The 17,515-nt window shown below is 39.8% G+C and overlaps 1 pseudogene across 1 annotated transcript in view; it reads left to right on the top strand.

The window, feature by feature from the left end:
• Positions 1-15,354, top strand: part of LOC308255893 (neurofilament light polypeptide-like) — a 136,055-nt pseudogene extending 120,701 nt beyond the window's left edge. The window contains exon 4 of the transcript in view: positions 14,184-15,354. The product of the transcript in view is annotated as a neurofilament light polypeptide-like (transcript). The remainder of the gene's footprint in view (positions 1-14,183) is intronic.
• Positions 15,355-17,515: the final 2,161 nt, after the last annotated feature.

Here is a 17,515-nt window from a genome sequence, read left to right as displayed (position 1 = left end):
TGCAGAACAGTGACAAGGTGAGGCTCCACTGAGTCAGATGCATATGGAAAATTAACATGTCTTGTGCTATGTTGAGGGCCATGTTGGTTTCATGCCTAGGCATAAAGGAGAGCCACCCATCTCGCATTATTTGAGGGTTATCCAGAAAAAATCCCAATCTAAACTATCTATGAGGTGTTACAATGTCCAGAATGTCCACTGCTAACATTTCACCTCGTTTTTTAATGTTATCTTCCAAGACCTTAGTCCTAGAGCTTAGTCTTGTCACCTAATTTGATGTGACAAGAGTCAACCACCGAACACCCCACTGCTGCATCTTCCTCAATAGATCATATTCCTCAGTCCCTGTCCAATCTAGTCCTAGCTTGCTTCCAAACCAGCTGATTGATTTTGAGGCACCTCTAATGCTTCCAAATGAAACAAAATTGAGGAATGATAGACACCACTTCAAAACATTACATCATTTGTTCTTCCTCCCTTCTTAAAATATAAGTACCTGATAGACTTATGGGGAGAGGGACAACCTTGTAAGGTATATAAATTTCTAACCACTATGCTGTATACCTGAAACTAATATAATATTGAATGTCCACTGTAATTGAAATTTTAAAAAATTGTTTAAATCATATAAAAATATAAATACCCTCAGAAAATAAACATGCCACAACTTACATTTTCAGTAAAAAAATAAAACACACAATAGGTAGCCAATGGACACCTGTCCTAGGAAAGATGGCAGAAAATTCTACTGTTTTCAGAAATTAGACTGATTTCGCTGTGCTTCCTGATAACTATAGAACTGTATTTCTTTTTTCCTTATTATTTTTAAACTTTCCACCAGCACATATGGTGGAATTCTACCATAGGCTCCAGGCCTCCCATTTAACCTCAAAAATGAAGAGAAAGCAATTCAGTAGGTGGTTAAGAATATGTCATAGGCACAAACTCAGCTTAAGGCATTATGAATTTTCTGTAGAGAAAATGCATTTATTCATTCTGCTCTAAGTCAAGATGGCTGAAACCTATTATCTCAAACTTTGAAAAAAATTCCCTTTGGGATGTGAATAGCCTATGAAATATTTCAGTCAAAAATGAAGTTTTTGGGGAAAGTGAGGGTCCAGTTGAAACTGTGCAGGCTTGCAATCATCAAAGCTTAGAAAGGGGCATGGAGAGTTAATGGGTGATATTATCCTAATTATTATTGTATAGCATAAGGGGGCCAATCTATTTCTGTAGAATAATAGAGCTAGGATGAGATTCGACAGCATCTGTCACAATAAATGCAAATATATAGAGAATTGACAATGAGCCATGATCTCATAAATGATTCTATTTTCCATCTGAATAATGACAATGCTTCATTTCAAGCTCACATGACAGATATCTTTGAGGCTCTCTGGGGTTGGCCCTGGAGGCCCTTTCTAATACATTTGGCAAGGGTGAGTGTATGTAGACTTGGGGTTTTCTAAAGCTCTTTATGTCCATAGAGAATTTTCTAGGCACTTTTTTTCTTAGCTTACGTCTTAAAACAGTCCTTTTCACAGGTATTTATTAATTAGTTTTTATGTGCTCACTTTTGAGCTAGCAGCTTAAGTAAATACAGAAGACACGCATTCCACCCCACAGGAGCTACGTCTTATTGGAGGAGACATGGGTAAATCTGATCATACAATCCCAATGCAAGACAGGTATTACATGCAAAATTGTGCTCTCTGCAGTAGGTGCTGTCTACAGAAGGTCATGTCTAAGAAGTGCTGACTACTGAGGAATTCATAGAGAAGGGCACACACGAACTCTGCCATGTGGGACAGATAGAGCTGAGACAGAGAGGTAAGAATAAGGAAGTGAGATGACTTGAATAAGGCCCCAAGTAGAAGATGCAGAGCAGTGCAAAGGCATGTGTGAATGGAGCATACTAAGTGGCACTGCCGGGCTGGCTAGGACCATCCAAACCAGCCTGTCTTGTACCTTCGTCAGTTATGAAATGCCTTCATCTCCATCCTCTTGCCTCCCTCATGACTGACATGGATTGTGATCAGGGCCTTCCTTGAGAGCCAGTGGATTAAGCAGCAGCAAACTCTTCCCATGATATTTCAGATTTACAGAGGCTGAGCAGAAATGCCTACGTGCCTTGTAGTCTCTCCTTATATTTCTCAATGGGAGGGAGGTTTGGGACAAAGGGACACTTCTTAGTATCCAGTAACACAATGACTGATGTTATATGTTAAATCAACCCACAGGCTTACATCTCTTTCCCACACCCACAAAATGTTAATTAAATATTAATTAAACATTCCCTTCTCTGACCCCATTAGGTACAAGTGTTCACCCAGCTTACCTCGCTTCTCTGTCTTTTCTTCCCAGAAAAATATCAAGCAGATTTCTACTGCACCTCCCACCCTCTAAAACTAGCATTCCTTGCTATCCCTAAATAAACAGATCTTCTTGTTTTACAGTTATTCATAATAATAATGGTAATAAAAATAGTTCTGGTTTTACATATCTACCACTCACTAAGCCCTAAGATAAGCATATCACATGCATTATTATTAGCTCATTGAATTCTGTACAAAACTTATGAGAGGATGTTGCTAGATCTGTTTTAAAAAGGTGAGTGACTCTCCTGAGGTTACGTAGCTAGTAAGTGCTGGAAGGCAGACCTGTGAACTACAAATGGGTGCTCTTTCTATCACACTCCACTCTCACAGGGGAAACAAATTTGGCAGCACTGCGTAAGTTAAAATAGTTCAAGGGGCTACCAAAAATATACAAGGCAGTTGGCTATTCCTTATAATCAATAAATGGGTGAAGTATATTTACTCAATTTCAATAGGATTTAAGAATTACACACAGCCTGGAATATGGATTACTTCTATGTGAAGTTACTGGGCATGTAACTCCGCTTTATTCCCTAGTCCAGTCATCGGCAAACTCATTAGTCAACAGAGCGGCAAATCACGGCTCGTGAGCCTAATGTGGCTCAAGAGCCGCGGTTTGCCGACTAATGCCCTAGTCATTAATGTTCCCTCACACTTTAATTCCATTCAAGAAAACCAGGCTCAGTTGAGATGAGTGGATGACATGGCCATTTCCTTGTGGTGGGGGTGAGATGGACTAAAATTTAAACCAATAACAGAGAGGGGACTTTTTGAGGAAAATGACAACAGACCTAGTCTTTCATAGAAACCCTATCTACAGACTTGTTGTCCTTGTGCCCAGCTTGCTGGCAGCTCTAGAAGTCTCTAGTCTGTTGATTTTCGGCCAGAACCTGTCTCTCCCTTTTCTGAGGGTGAGCCCTGGAGTATCCCATCTAGTCCCACTGTATCTAATCTGTATTCTTTAGATATAGACTTTTTTGGGTCCTGCTCTTGGCTGGATTCCCCTGGAAAAAGGAGGAAATTTCATATCTGGCTCAAAGAAGTCACCCTTTGAGTTCTAGACTGTTCAGTGGAGACCTTACATTACAGCTTTTACTTACCCAAGAATTATTGTTCATTCTGGCCCCAAACTCGCTTCTTTATTTCCTGACCCATTTCTCTTGGCCTGAAGCACATTCACCAGCTTGTTTTTTAAAAAAAAAACAAAAAACAAAAAACAAAAAAAAAACATATGGGAATCTTAAATCAGTGTTCCAAAATTATATACTTAGTTCAGATCTTCCAGGGTCTGTTAATAGATGTTACATAAGAAGAAGGTCCTATGAGTAAACATGTTTGGAAAATTCTGTATTCATCAGATAGCTGGAAAGAGCGGATCAGCACTAACATCAATGTGGTCATTACTCTAAAAGAGGGTAGAATGGTTTAAAGCTTTAATTACATAGAAAATATATTTTTCTTAAAAAAGATGTTAAGCAACAATGCAGTATTAATCTGTTTAATCTGAGTGGTGGGTTTATAGATGTTCGTTTTATTGTTATGTGTTTTTAGTATGTTTCTAATATTTTATAATTAAAAACTAGAGGTCTGGTGCATGGAATTTGTGCATGGGGGGGTGTCCCTCAGCCCAACCTGCACCCTCTCCAATCTGGGACCCCTCGAGGGATGTCCAACTGCCCATTTAGGTCTGATCCTACCGGGATCGGGCCTAAATGGGCGGTTGGACATCCCTCTCACAATCCAGGACTACTAGCTCCCAACTGCTTGCCTGCCTGCCTTCCTGATTGCCTCTAACTGCTTCTGCCTGCCAGCCTGATCACCCCCTAACCACTCCCCTGCCAGCCTGATTGATGCCTAACTGCTCCCCTGCCAGCCTGATTGCCCCTAAGTGCCCTCCCCTACAGGTGTGGTCACCCCTAACTGCCCTCCCCTGCAGGCCTGGTCACCCCTAACTGCCCTCCCCTGCAGGCCTGGTCCCCCCACAACTGCCCTCCCCTGCAGGCCTGGTCTCCCTCAACTTCCCTCCTCTGCCAGCCTGGTGACCCCTAACTGCCCTCCCCTGCAGGCTTGATCACCCCCAACTGCCCCACCCATGCAGGCCTGGTCCCTCCCAACTGCCCTCCCCTGCTGGCCATCTTGTGGTGGCCATCTTGTGTCTACATGGGGGTAGCCATCTTGTGTGTTGGAATGAAGGTCAATTTGCATATTACTCTTTTATTAGATAGTATAGAGGCCTGGTGCACAGGTGGGGGCCAGCTGGTTTGCCCTGAAGGGTGTCCCGGATCAGGGTGGGTGTTCCCTTGGTGCATGGAGCGGCTTGGGCGAGGGGCCTGTGGAGGTTTTCAGGCTGGCCATGCCCCATGGTGACCCAAGTGGAGGCCCTGGTATCTGGGATTTATTTATCTTCTATAATGGAAACTTTATAGCCTTGAGCAGAGGCCAGGGCCGGTGGGAAGCTTGGCTTCCTCCATTGCCGGGGAAAGCCAACCCTCCTACTCGCTCTGTGGCTGCAGCCATCTTGGTTGGGTTAATTTGCATACTCGCTCCTGATTGGCTGGTGGGCGTGGCTGGTGTGTGTAGCAGAGGTATGGTCAATTTGCATGTTTCTCTTTTATTAGTGTAGACTAGGGGCCTAGTACATGAAATTTGTGCACTGGAGAGGGTTCCCTCAGCCCAGCCTGCCCCTTCTCACATACTGGGAGCCCTCAGGGGATGTTCTATTGATGGCTTAGGCCAGTGGTCGGCAAACGCATTAGTCAACAAAGCAGCAAACCACGGCTCGCGAGCCACATGTGGCTCGCGAGCCGCAGTTTGCTGACCACTGGCTTAGGCCCGCTACCTGTTGGGAGCGGACCTAAGCCGCAGTCTGGCCTCCCTTTGGGGGAGGTGACCAGGCTGATCAGGGGAAGGCGCCAGCCCCATCACCCCACTGCTGCAGCCACTGCCAGTCATTACAGCCGTCAAGGTATTTTCATCAACACAGACTCCAGTCCCTTCACCATGAAAAAATGACAACTTTCTTTAGGCATTTTCAAGATGTGTCTTTCATAGGATATGAAATTTCTTTCTTTATTTTTCTTTTTATCCTCACCTGAGGATATGTGTCCATTGATTTTTTCCCCTTCCCTCCGATCCCAGGCTTGGCCCCTGCCCAAGGCTTTAAGCTTGGGCAGGGGGCCCCCCTGCCCGCTGATGGCTGGCTGGGAGTGTCCTGGGTGCCAAGGAGGTTCCTGGAACCCAGGTATGTATGCAAATTAACTGCCATCTTTGTTGGGTTAATTTGCATACTCACTCTGATTGGCTGTGGACATAGTGGAGGTACAGTCAATTTACATGTTTCTCTATTATTAGGTAAGATAGTTAAAACTATTTGAGATTTATGTATTTTTTTTTGCAGGACTATTAAATTACTATGTTGGTTTGCATTTTGAATTTTTAGGAGGACGCTATAACACCAGATATTTCTCAATAATTTGACCAAGAAACCTTTTAGGAAGGGGCTTCCTTCTGCACTGTTATCTCTGAGACCCACTTTAGAAAGTGCCATCTTAGAAGACACCAGTTTTTCTCACCTATTTTTCTGATACCTATTCTTAGTGTCATTGTTGGTACCAGGGCCCTAAAGCTGGGAAATATCTTTTCATAAGAAACTATACTACCTATTAGTTAGGTTCCTACCAAGATTAGCACATAATATTCACTATTTCCAGTTCCAAATGGTTCTCTCTCTCTCTCTTCCACTCAGAACATCATTACTTTCTGACAATCCCCAGTTTTAGATTATTTTCAGCTGATTGACTGGCATGTCCAAAATTCAATGAATAATCTATCCATCTTCTACTTCCCCCTTCTCTCCAGAAACTCCTTGAATCATTACTTAGATTGAGAACTCACACCCACTCCCCTTCCTTCCAGGGAAGATGTTTTATAATTGCAACATATTTTAAGTATATAGAATCTATAATAACCTCCATCTTCTAGAATGGAAGTAAAGAAATATATGTATTTTTAGAGTAAGTTTCTTTCTGTTTCCTGTTCTATATTGAAATTATATTAGTCATCAGCAAATGAGTTTGAAGGCATGGTTTGGCTTCCTCAAGGGAAAAAAAAATGTGCTGATGAGGTAATGGAGATAAGTTCTGGTATGTAATGTAGGAAATAAATGAAGTGGCTACTAGTGCCATGTAAGATTAACATAAAAGGCTAGGCACAGGGGAGAGGTACAATACACTGGAAATAACATAAGGTTAGGCTGGAGGGACTCGCAATGTTGATTGGACTGGGAGGCTAACTTGCTATATGATTTTGATAATTCACTTTATTTCTCTGCACTTGAGTTTACTGTTTTTGTTTTTTTTTTAAGTTGTCTACCATGCATACTTTATATTGTTGAGAAAAAAAATACAGTAAAATGTCAGAAATGTTCTTAAATAGAAATGAGAAGATGCTTACTATTACATTTTCTTAAAGTTATTAAGTTGGATAGCTGTTGACCAAAGTCATAGACTGAATAGTTCTATAATAAAAGGCAGGGAATAAAAATTTGGTAAAAGGTCTTTGCTTGGTCCATAGTTTATTCAGATTCTCAGCTGGGCTAAGACATGATTGGAGGGCAGTAACAGAGCGATGGTCAATGTACTGCTTAGTGAAGGATTTGTGAGTTCAGGTGCTTAACCACTTATGAAATATGGATTCTGTTCAAGTCAGTTATCAAGTTAATTAAATTCTGTCTTTCTGCATTTCTAAAAGTACCTAGAACAGCTTGGCAAAAATAATTCTTGTGTCTACCACTATGCCTAGTTGATCTATTCAGTCAGGAAGAATGAAGTCAGCTTTGGTGTGCAGTCTATAGAAGCAGGTTAGAGATGAGATGCAAGAAAGTGAAGATGTTTCTCCACACCTGCCTCTCTCCATTGCATTATATAGTATCCATTTATAATCCATCATAATATTGATACAAGAGTTGTATTGCATTTACAAATATGGGAAATAAGGGGGCATCTGAGTCTTTTAAGAGTGAGAAATAACATATTAAGAGGAATGAAGATAAGGAAAGGAGAGAGAGAGAGAGAGAGAGAGAGAGAGAGAGAGAGAGAGAGAGAGAGAGAGAGATTTTATAGGAAAATAAAAAAGGGGAAAAGATGGAATGAGTCCTAGAGAAATTTATGCTAAAAGTGAGCTTTAGAAAGAATCATGACAAAGTAATGGGTGGAGAACAAACAGAGAGGAGAGACATGTGCATTGGCATTGTTCCACATGGAGTTAAGCAGTCAGTTCTGGACTCTTCCTTGAGTTTCAAATTCCATTTTCAGTGGACCTGTCACTGTGGACATGGAATGGCACCAAAGCTATTGGGGAGTTCTAGAACTTGGGCCATTGCAGACTATATAATTTCTCCAGTATCAGGTCTCAAAAACTATTAAAAACCATTTAATATTGTTTTGCCTTTCTCAATCTCTTTTCTCACTGTATGCTCAAATAGCAAGGGAGATCATTTTGACCAGTGCTATCTGTCTCCTGATAAGGAATTATCTCGGGGTCCTAAACTGGCTTGGGGCTTATTTTAGATAGAGCAATGTGGCTCATTTATTTAACTTGTAGGTACTCTAGCCTAGCATCATATTCAAAGGTTTCTATCTCTGTCCCAATAGCACCCAAGTTTGTCTTCCATTTTCCCTTCCAGAAAGTTTATACCTTGCCTGGACTGTGGTTCTCAGTGTGGCCTTCACACACTGCTAGTCCTTAGTCATTCATTAAATTTGATTCAATGTTTTTCTCTATCATCAACTCTTTAACTTTGTTTGGATTACTGAATGGATATTTAAAGGCATTAAATATTTGTTTTGGGCATTCTAATAACTCAAAAGCTTTTATATACAGATTTCATTCCTTCAAATCATTCTGAATCAGTGAGATTTCACAGTATTAGCTTGAGTGTCTATTCTGCCAAGGTACTTAACAGTATTTAAATCCCAATTAGAGAAGCAATTCAGAATCTTTTGAGTATGAGAAGTAAAATAAAAATAAATAAATTCCATTCTTTCTATTGTTTACCTTATGATCTATACTGGTATGTTATTCACCCCAAATCTCCACAAGCATATAAGAAAACAAGCACTTACTTAAAATCAAAGTTGTTTGAATTGCAGATGGTTCAAAATATGTTTTAATCTATCTTGAGAAAGTCCCCTACTTCTGCAGGAACAAATGGTGGAATGTTATTAAAATGTTAATTAGTTAAATTTAATCCCCAAAATGTAAAGAACACAAAATTGTATCTACATTTTGTATTTTTACTAATGGGGGAAGTAAATTCTGGTGTATAAAGAAATTAGGTTATTTTAGGAAGAAGAAATACATAATGTGAATTTTAGATTAGAATATCCAGGGGTGTAATGCATGTCTGAACAAACTTATTGGGGTATATTTCCAACAGATTATATGAAGCTGTTTTCAAAATAAACTATTTTTATCTTGTATCATATCATGAGTTCTTTCTTTATTAAAATGGAAATTAAAGAGATAGAAATGCCAGTCAATGATGGAGCTATTGATTTTGCACAACTTTAGGGGCCCTAACTTGCAGAAGAGCCTCCAAAAGCATTCTTCCTAGTTTGTACTTGAATTTTCGTATTCTTTACAATTTAAAGCAATTGCATACACTTTAGGTGCTACAGATTCTAATTCATCTCTGTGTTTGTCACAGCAGAGGGATAAAAATTTTGTGGGTCATAGTCCTTTCTGTAAAAATCTAAAATGCTTGTGAAGTGACTTAAATACTTAAATATTCACACAAAAATGATAATATGTTCATTGCTGTGGAAAGGCCAAAGGAAGTGGCAAGTAAACATAGTGAGACTGCTTTCATTTGGGGTGCAATATTGACATCATGAAGGAAAAGACTTTGGAGTTTGAAGAATGAAAATATTATGTAATCAATGTTGGCTATTCCAGGCAAAGGAGTTGAAAGGGTAGGTTAGGGCACATTCATTGAAAGTATTTTGTTTCTTGTTTTTTTACTTTATATATTAAATAAAATTTCAAATATATACAAAAGTAGAAAGAATAGTGTCAGGCAGCATCTAAACTGCCTATTCTCCCAATATTTGACCCATAAATTTCTACCTCATTGCACTAGCTGATATCTTCAAGCAAAAACAAAAACAAAAACAAAAACAAAAAACAAAAACAAAAAAAAAACAAAAACAAAAAGCAAAAAGAAACATCATATTTTCTAATTGCTCTATGTTAAAGATTACTTTGAATTACAGAAAGCAGAAGTCTGGGAAACAATTTTTATGTGAAAAAACACATACAACAAATTCCACATACACTTTACCTGGGATCATACCTCAGGAAAGAGTCAAAGCAGGTGGGACAGTATGGTAACTGATTTAGTAATTGGAAATGACATGGTTTGAATCCCATCACAAATTTTTAATAACTGGAGTCCTTGTGGAAATTACTTATTTCTCCAAGTATGAAAATATAATGCAGAAAATGATGTCAACTTTCTCAGATAGTGATGGACTAATAAGAAGAACTTGCATGATTTAAACATTTTACTATGGGCCAAGCACCATTAAATACTTTTCATGCATTATCTCACTTGCTTTTTGCAAACTTTCTGAGGTAACTAATATGTTTGAGGTAACATTTCAGATTAAGTATCTTGCACAAAGATGCTTAATAATCAACAATACTAGCAAAAGCAAGTCCAAGGATTAAGTCCAAGTGTGCATTTGGGTTTAGCTAGAATTCTTCACCATTGTGCTAGACTGCTTTGCCAATACAAATTTCAGATCTATTTTTTTTCTCCAAGTCACACATTTTTAGCTAGTTTGCTTTGTGTGTCTCACGAGCTTCACAAAATTGTACTGTAAGTAAAATTATTATACTCTTCACTCAACCCTGATAATTAACCTTTTAAACTTATTATTTGAACATCTTTATGGAATTTTCAGGAGTTAATCAATTCCCTAAGAAATTTTGAAGACTGCAAAATGGCCAATATACACTTTTTAAAAAAAAATCTTAAGTTGCTAACAGATATATTTGCAGTATTGTTGGTTTTTTTTTTGTTGTTGTTGTTGTTTTGTTTTCTGTTTGTTTTGGGGTCTGGTTTATCACCTTAAACCCTTTCTCATGGCAAGGCAATATCCTTATAATGAAACTTGGGTCTTATGGGTTTTCCCTACTTTCCTCAATAAAAGCTAGGGCTTTTTTATTTCTTATTTTTTAACCTTAAAACTGACATTAGCTGGGACTGACTTAGTTTTGTATTTTTACTGACAAATCCATATTAATAACAACATCAATACTGTATTAAACCTGAACTATGAGAATAATTTTAATCATGCCAAAATTAATAACATTGTGTATCACCCAGAGAGCCTCTCAGGGAGGAGAGTGAAATGGTTATTAACTTGGGTTATTATTGCAGCATTATGGACATTTAAATAGGCTATAATTCTAGAAATTTAAAGGTCAGTTTGATTTATTCAATTTAGTTTATCATATGTTTGGAAAAATAATTAAAATCACCAACAACATGGTTATAACATTTTTGATGGCAAGTCAGAAGCCTGTATTTTGAGACACAATAAGTAATCATTTTACTGGGCATGCTAGACTTTCTTTGTAAGTAAAAGAGACAATTTATTTCATTCCCATGATTGGGTATAGGAAGGCAAGCTCTGTGGGAGCCTCTTTTTCTAGGGGCATGAGCTTCTTCCTCATATATATATATATATATATTGCATCATAACACTGTTCTTCAAATTCTACTGTGGCTATGGGGCTGGCATTAGAGAGAATAGAATATGGTGGGTTTTCCCATATGATTTAATTTCCAAAAATAATTTCTCAGACCAAAAGATTTCCATCTTCATTTGTTTCAATGTCTCATATTTCTTCTCACTGGAAATATATTCTTCTGGTTTAAATAATTTCAGTTTGGAGGAGACTGATATTGCAAATGTCCCTGAAAGGGTAACATCCTGAGTTGTGTTTATTTTATAACAAAGTTTTATTGAAAAAGGAAATAATATGGGTCAATGAAGTCTGAAAATATAGAGAATGGAAGATGAATGCAGGAAGTTAGAAGTGAGAAGATGACAAAAATATATATAGTAAATGGTTCATGCCAGAGTAAATCAGGGATGAAAAAAGGAAGTATTCTTTTTTTTCTCAACTAATATTAAAATGGAGCATATATGTGCCTCTTTTTAATATAGTATGTACCTATAGTTTTAGAGAGAACAATTCAGACATGGGTATTAGTATCAATGACAAAAAAGAAATATGGTAGATGAAATACCAGTATAATTAAAGGGCAATACATAAAGAAAATGTGAGCCAGGTCTTTGGACCATCAAAATGGATATGACTGGAAGGAAATGAACTAATGGATTTGAGATCAACTTTTAAGGTACCCTCAACATTTAGCTGCCTTACATGACTATAATTATCAAGCTATATCTTATAGCCAAAATAGCTTCTAAGAAGTCCTTAAATTATTTGAATGACAACTTTACGATCTCCAAAGCAGGAACTTCAGCCATCAGAATACCTACTTTATATTGACGGCCTAGTGTCAAGAAAGAACTAATAAAGCGTGGGAAAGATGAAGATGAACACAGAAAAGCAGTAGACCATTGGACTACTAACCACTGGCCCAGAATGGTACCTGTGATAATTAAACATAGTACCTCCAGAATTTATCTTGGCTGAGGATAAACCAATCACTGCTTTCTTAGCCACTATTATGTGTTCCATTTGATGTGACTGAAATACTTTTAAGTATTTATAAAAAGTGCCTTTGATCCACTTACTAATTAAAGCATGTAGTATGTCAGTAGAAGAAAGGACCATATAAAAGAAGATGACAAATTCTTAAATTTAGAGATCTTAATCTAAATGCAGAGAAAAATAAGTAGATGGAGATAAGTATTAGGGAGTAAAATTAGGTATTCTCTAATAAAAGTTTTGTTCCATATGTTCAGAAGTAAAAATATTACATAAAAATCATATTGCTAGGGGCAAGAAATGGTACAACTTATTTGAGGTCAATTGGAAAAGGTAAAGTAAGAGGCATAATGATAGTTTACCCCTTTCCAAAACATCTTCCCAGATACGAATTAAAGAAAATCAAATCCATAACTGGAAATTAAGTGGTAGATTCTAGAAAGGCATAATCCATAATTATTGAGGTTATATAAAAATAAATGTAGTGCACACATGATAATGTCTGGCTACCCTTTAGAAGCTTATGATGAAAGGTACACTAAATATCAAATTGTTAAAAGTGCAAAAGTGGTGGTTATGTCATAAGGTTTCCATATCAAAGGAGTCACGAAAAAAAAGTTGGGGAACAGGAGAAGGACAAGCTGACTGTTGTGCACTATACTTGCCTGAGAGGAATTTATGATGAAAAAGAGTTTTGAGTTGGGCCTTGAAGGATAGTTAGGGTTAAGGCAACTCAGGGTAGTGTGTGCACTGGAAAGGTATTTAGTTAGCATGGGCCAATTGTGAGATTCCATAATGCAGGAATTCTGCACCATAGTTCTTTTCCAACATATATTACTAAGTATCATAATGTGAGATTGTCTATTGCAATACAGAATTGTTTAAAGCTATTCAGAAAATGTGGTTTATACTAATGTAATATCCTTTGATTTACCTGTTACTAACACCTATCTTCAGGTCTTTTGGTTAAGCTTCTAGTGTAGCCATGTCACAAGGTATATAGGTTAGGACTAGTGTTATAAATTTGGGAAATATTCTGCCACTCATAAATGGACTATCAGTGTTGCACATTTGAAGTGGATAAGTGTGTTTTCAAGCTGTATCAGAAAGCATATTACCCTAAACTGAGAATAAACAGGTTACCCTAAACGTGTTTTATTTTCTAGGTACTGAAACATTCTGACCTCTAAGTGATTTGGTTATATAAGAAAAGCCTAATATGCTAAGTGTCTGGTTGTCTATTGTCCATTCAACCAATCAAAGTATAACATGCTAATTATATGTTAAGGCCACTCAACAGCTCACTATGACTTGCACTGACCACCAGGGGGCAGACACTCCAACCAGTAAGTTACCTTGCTGCTGGGGTCTGGCCAATCAGGACTGAGTGAGATAGGCTGGACATTCCCTGGAGCTCTCCCGCAGTCCCTCTCCAGCTGGCCAACCTCCTATGTCCCTCCCTGGCCCTGATTGTGCACTGGTAGAGACCCTCAGCCGGGCCTGCACCCTCTCACAATCCAGGCCCATTGGGGGATGTCAGAGAGCCAGTTTTGGCCCAATCCCACAGGCCAGGCTGAGGACCCCACTGGTGTGCAAATTTGTGCAACAGGCCTCTAATGTGTATATATATATACACACACACACACACACACACACACACACACTAATAAAAGAGAAAGATGCTAATTGACTGTACCTCTGCTATGCCCACCAGCCAATCAGGAGTGATATGCAAATTAACCCAATAAAGATGGTAGGTAAATTTGCATACGCAGGCGGGGCGGTCAGCGCCAGACGCCACCTGCGGGGTCTGGGCCACGATCAAGGACCGGGCAGGCAGCACGGGCAGCGCCTCCAGGATCACTGTCTGTCCCTTGCTTCACCTGCAGACACTGGTGGAGCAGGCCCAGGTTGAACATTTTAATGAAAATGGGATGCCTGTGCCCCACCCCACCGCACCCCGTCCCTGGCGAGGAGAGGGCAGTGGGATCGGGAGTGCAGCCTCGGGACCCAGTTAGGAGGCACCAGGGCTCAGAAGGGACTGGGAGCAACCTATAGACGCGCTACCAGGAAGAGGTGCTGAACCATGAGGATGCCGAGGGCTGGCTGATGGAGGTGTGCAAAGGTGCAGATGAGGCGGCTCTCGGGGGCGCTGAGCTCAAAAAGCTCATCGACAGCCTGATGGACGAAATTGCCTTTCTGAAGAAGGTGCACGAAGAGGAGATCACCGAGTTGCAGGCGCAGATCCCATATACTCAGATCTCTGTGGAGATGGACATGTTCTCCAAGTCCGACCTCTCCGCTGCGCTCAAGGATATCCGCGCCCAGTATGAGAAGCTGGCTGCCAAGAACATGCAGAATGCCGAAGAATGGTACAAGAGCCGCTTCACCGTGCTGACCGAGAGTGCTGCCAAGAACACCTACACAGTGCGTGCCGCCAAGGACAAGGTGTCCCAGAGCTGCCTGCTCAAGGCCAAGACCCTGGAGATCAAAGCAAGCTGGGGCATGAACGAAGTGCTGGGAAAGCAGCTGCAAGAGCTGGAGGATAAGCAGAATGCTGACATTAGTGCTATGCAGGACACAATCAACAAATTAGAAAATGAGTTGAGAAATACAGAGTGAAATGGCACGATATTTAAAAGAATACCAGGACCTCTTCAATGTGAAGATGGCTTTGGACATTGACATTGCAGCTTACAGGAAACTCTTGGAAGGTGAGGAGACGCGGCTCAGTTTCACCAGCGTGGGAAGCATATCCAGCGGCTACTCCCAGAGTTCCCAGGTCTTTGATCGATCTGCCTATGGTGGTTTACAGACCAGCTCTTACTTGATGTCCGCTCACTCCTTTCCTTCTTAATACACCAGCCATGTCCAGGAGGAGCAGATCGAGGTGGAGGAGACCATTTAGGCTGCAAAAGCCAAGGAAGCTAAGGATGAACTCCCCTCTGAAGGAGAAGCTGAAGAGGAGGAGAAGGAGAAGGAAGAGGCTGAGGAAGAGGAAGGAAAGGAAGATGAAGAAGGTACCAAGGAAGAATTTTAGGATGCAAAGGAAGAAGAAGGAGGTGAAGGTGAAGGAGAAGATGCCCAAGAAGCTGAGGACGAGAAGAAAGATGAAAGTGCTGGGGAGGAGCAAGCAACCAAGAAGAAAGATTGAGCCCCCCTTTCCTTAATTATTTCAGGAATAATCCTCCCGAAACCAGGTCAACCCCATCACCAACCAAGCAGTTGAGTTCCCAATACTATATGAATTAAGAAGTCAATATACGTTTCTGAGGTGACTCAGGTTGGACATTAAATGTTGTGCTATGACTTTTCTCCTTATGCAGAGTATCTGTTTGCTTGCAGAGTGGCTTCCTGGCTTGCTGCCAGCCTGTGCATGGTCCATGTTTATGAGTTCAGGATCTATGACAATGTGAATAATTCAGATGTTTACAATAAAAACACATGAATACATGAATTCACTGATATTAATGTTTAACTTCATGGAAAAAATTGTCCTTTGAATCTTTGGTGGTTAGAAATTAAAGACTTCAAATCATGTGCAATAAACAGTAAATAAAGTTACACTGAATGACAAAAAAAAATACATTAGGGGCCAGGAAACGTTCAAAGAACTGGGGAACCATTCCCAAATCAGGAAGGGAAGTCACAGGGTGTATATTATTGCTACAAATACAGTATTTCCTACTACTTACAACATACACAATGTATTAGATGCCTTCCTATCGCATGAAGAACGTATTCTCATAGAGTAATACTGGTAGATATGTTATAGTTATGGGGGTATGTCATATCCTATCTATATTAATAAAAGGGTAATATGCTAGTTAGACCATGAGACCTTCCAGACATCCTTCCGGACAAAGCCATGGTGGTGGGGCCGAGGCAGAGTTGGTTAGGGGTGATCAGGCTGGTGGCACAGGGGCAGTTGGGGGTGAGAAGGCTGGCAGAGGGGACAAGTTGGGGATGAGCAGGCTTGCAAGGGGGTGCAGTTGGGGGCAAGCAGGCAGAGTGGTAAGGGGCGATCAAGCAGGCAGGCAGGTGAGCGGTTAGGAGCCAGCAGTTCCTGATTGCAAGGGGATTGTCCGACTGCCGGTTTAGGCCCAATCCCACAGGGGATCGGGCAGTTGGACATCCCTTGAGGGGTCCAGATTGGAGAGGATGCAGGCCAGGCTGAGGGACAACCCCCCCCCCTTCGGTGCATGAATTTCGTGCACTGGGCCACTAGTGTGTATGTGTGTGTGTGTGTGTATGTGTGTGTTTGTGTGTGTGTGTGTGTGTATATATATATATATATATATGTGTGTATATATATATATATATATATATATATATATATATATATATATATATAATCACCTTTTCACTCTGGGCTTTTGGAGTAAAGAAATCATCTTTTTCAATCCAATCAGCATAGGATCTCATAAAAGTAGTTGGTAAACTAATATAAATCTTATGTTAATCTAATGCATTTCCTCTAAAATTGGTACATTCTGCCATAAGCATGAATTAAATACATGAGCAAGTAAAGAAATTTGAGAATTTGAAAAGTTTATGAGTTCTCCCAAACATAGCTCTTCCTATTTTCTAATCAAGAACTTTTGTCCTAGCTGGTTTGGTTCAGTGGATAGAGTGTAGGCCTGTGGTTTCAATTCTGGTCAAGGGCACATGTCTGGTTTGTGGGCTTGATCCCCAGTAGAGGGCATGCAGGAGGCAACCAATCAATGATTCTCTCTCAACATAGATGTTTCTGTCTCTCTCTCCCTCTCCCTTCCTCTCTGAATTAAATAAAAATATATTTATAAAAACAAAACGAACTTTTTAATTTATGGCAAAGTTATTAAGATAGTAGTAGCATTGAGGGTATTTGTGTCTACATGGCAAATTGAGGATGTTTTGAAAAATATAGACTTCCTAGAAATGATAGAAAAGTGAGGGGGGGCGTGTTTTGTGGAAGAGAATATATACCATGCCAAATGAAAGAGAGTCAGGGAATCACATTTTGGAGGAAAACCAGAGCTGAAGACATGCCTAAGAAATACTGTTGTAAAGGTTAGGACTTGCATATATGGTGCCTTGTGCCCAGAGGTGGTGATAGCAAGGAAAAGGAGAACATAACAAACGCTTGGTGGTGCCTAATGTTCCCCACACTTCTGTAAATTGTCCCTTTAAATTATACCTTATTTTTACTCAAAAGGAACCCTAATTAATAGATTTGTATCCAGAAGAGCATTCCCTATTACCCTAAAAAATGGAATCCTGGAATATAATTGCTCACATTTTTTGAATAACATACAGATACTCTCCATGAGGACACTGATAATCCTTGATTACAGTTATTAAAATTATCACCAGAGAAGATATAGAGTGAATTACAGGTGAGGGCAAAG

The sequence above is a fragment of the Plecotus auritus genome (genome assembly GCF_963455305.1).
Source record: "Plecotus auritus genome assembly, chromosome: 8".
Taxonomy (NCBI): Eukaryota; Metazoa; Chordata; class Mammalia; order Chiroptera; family Vespertilionidae; genus Plecotus; species Plecotus auritus.
This window is presented reverse-complemented; position numbering and strand designations above follow the sequence as displayed.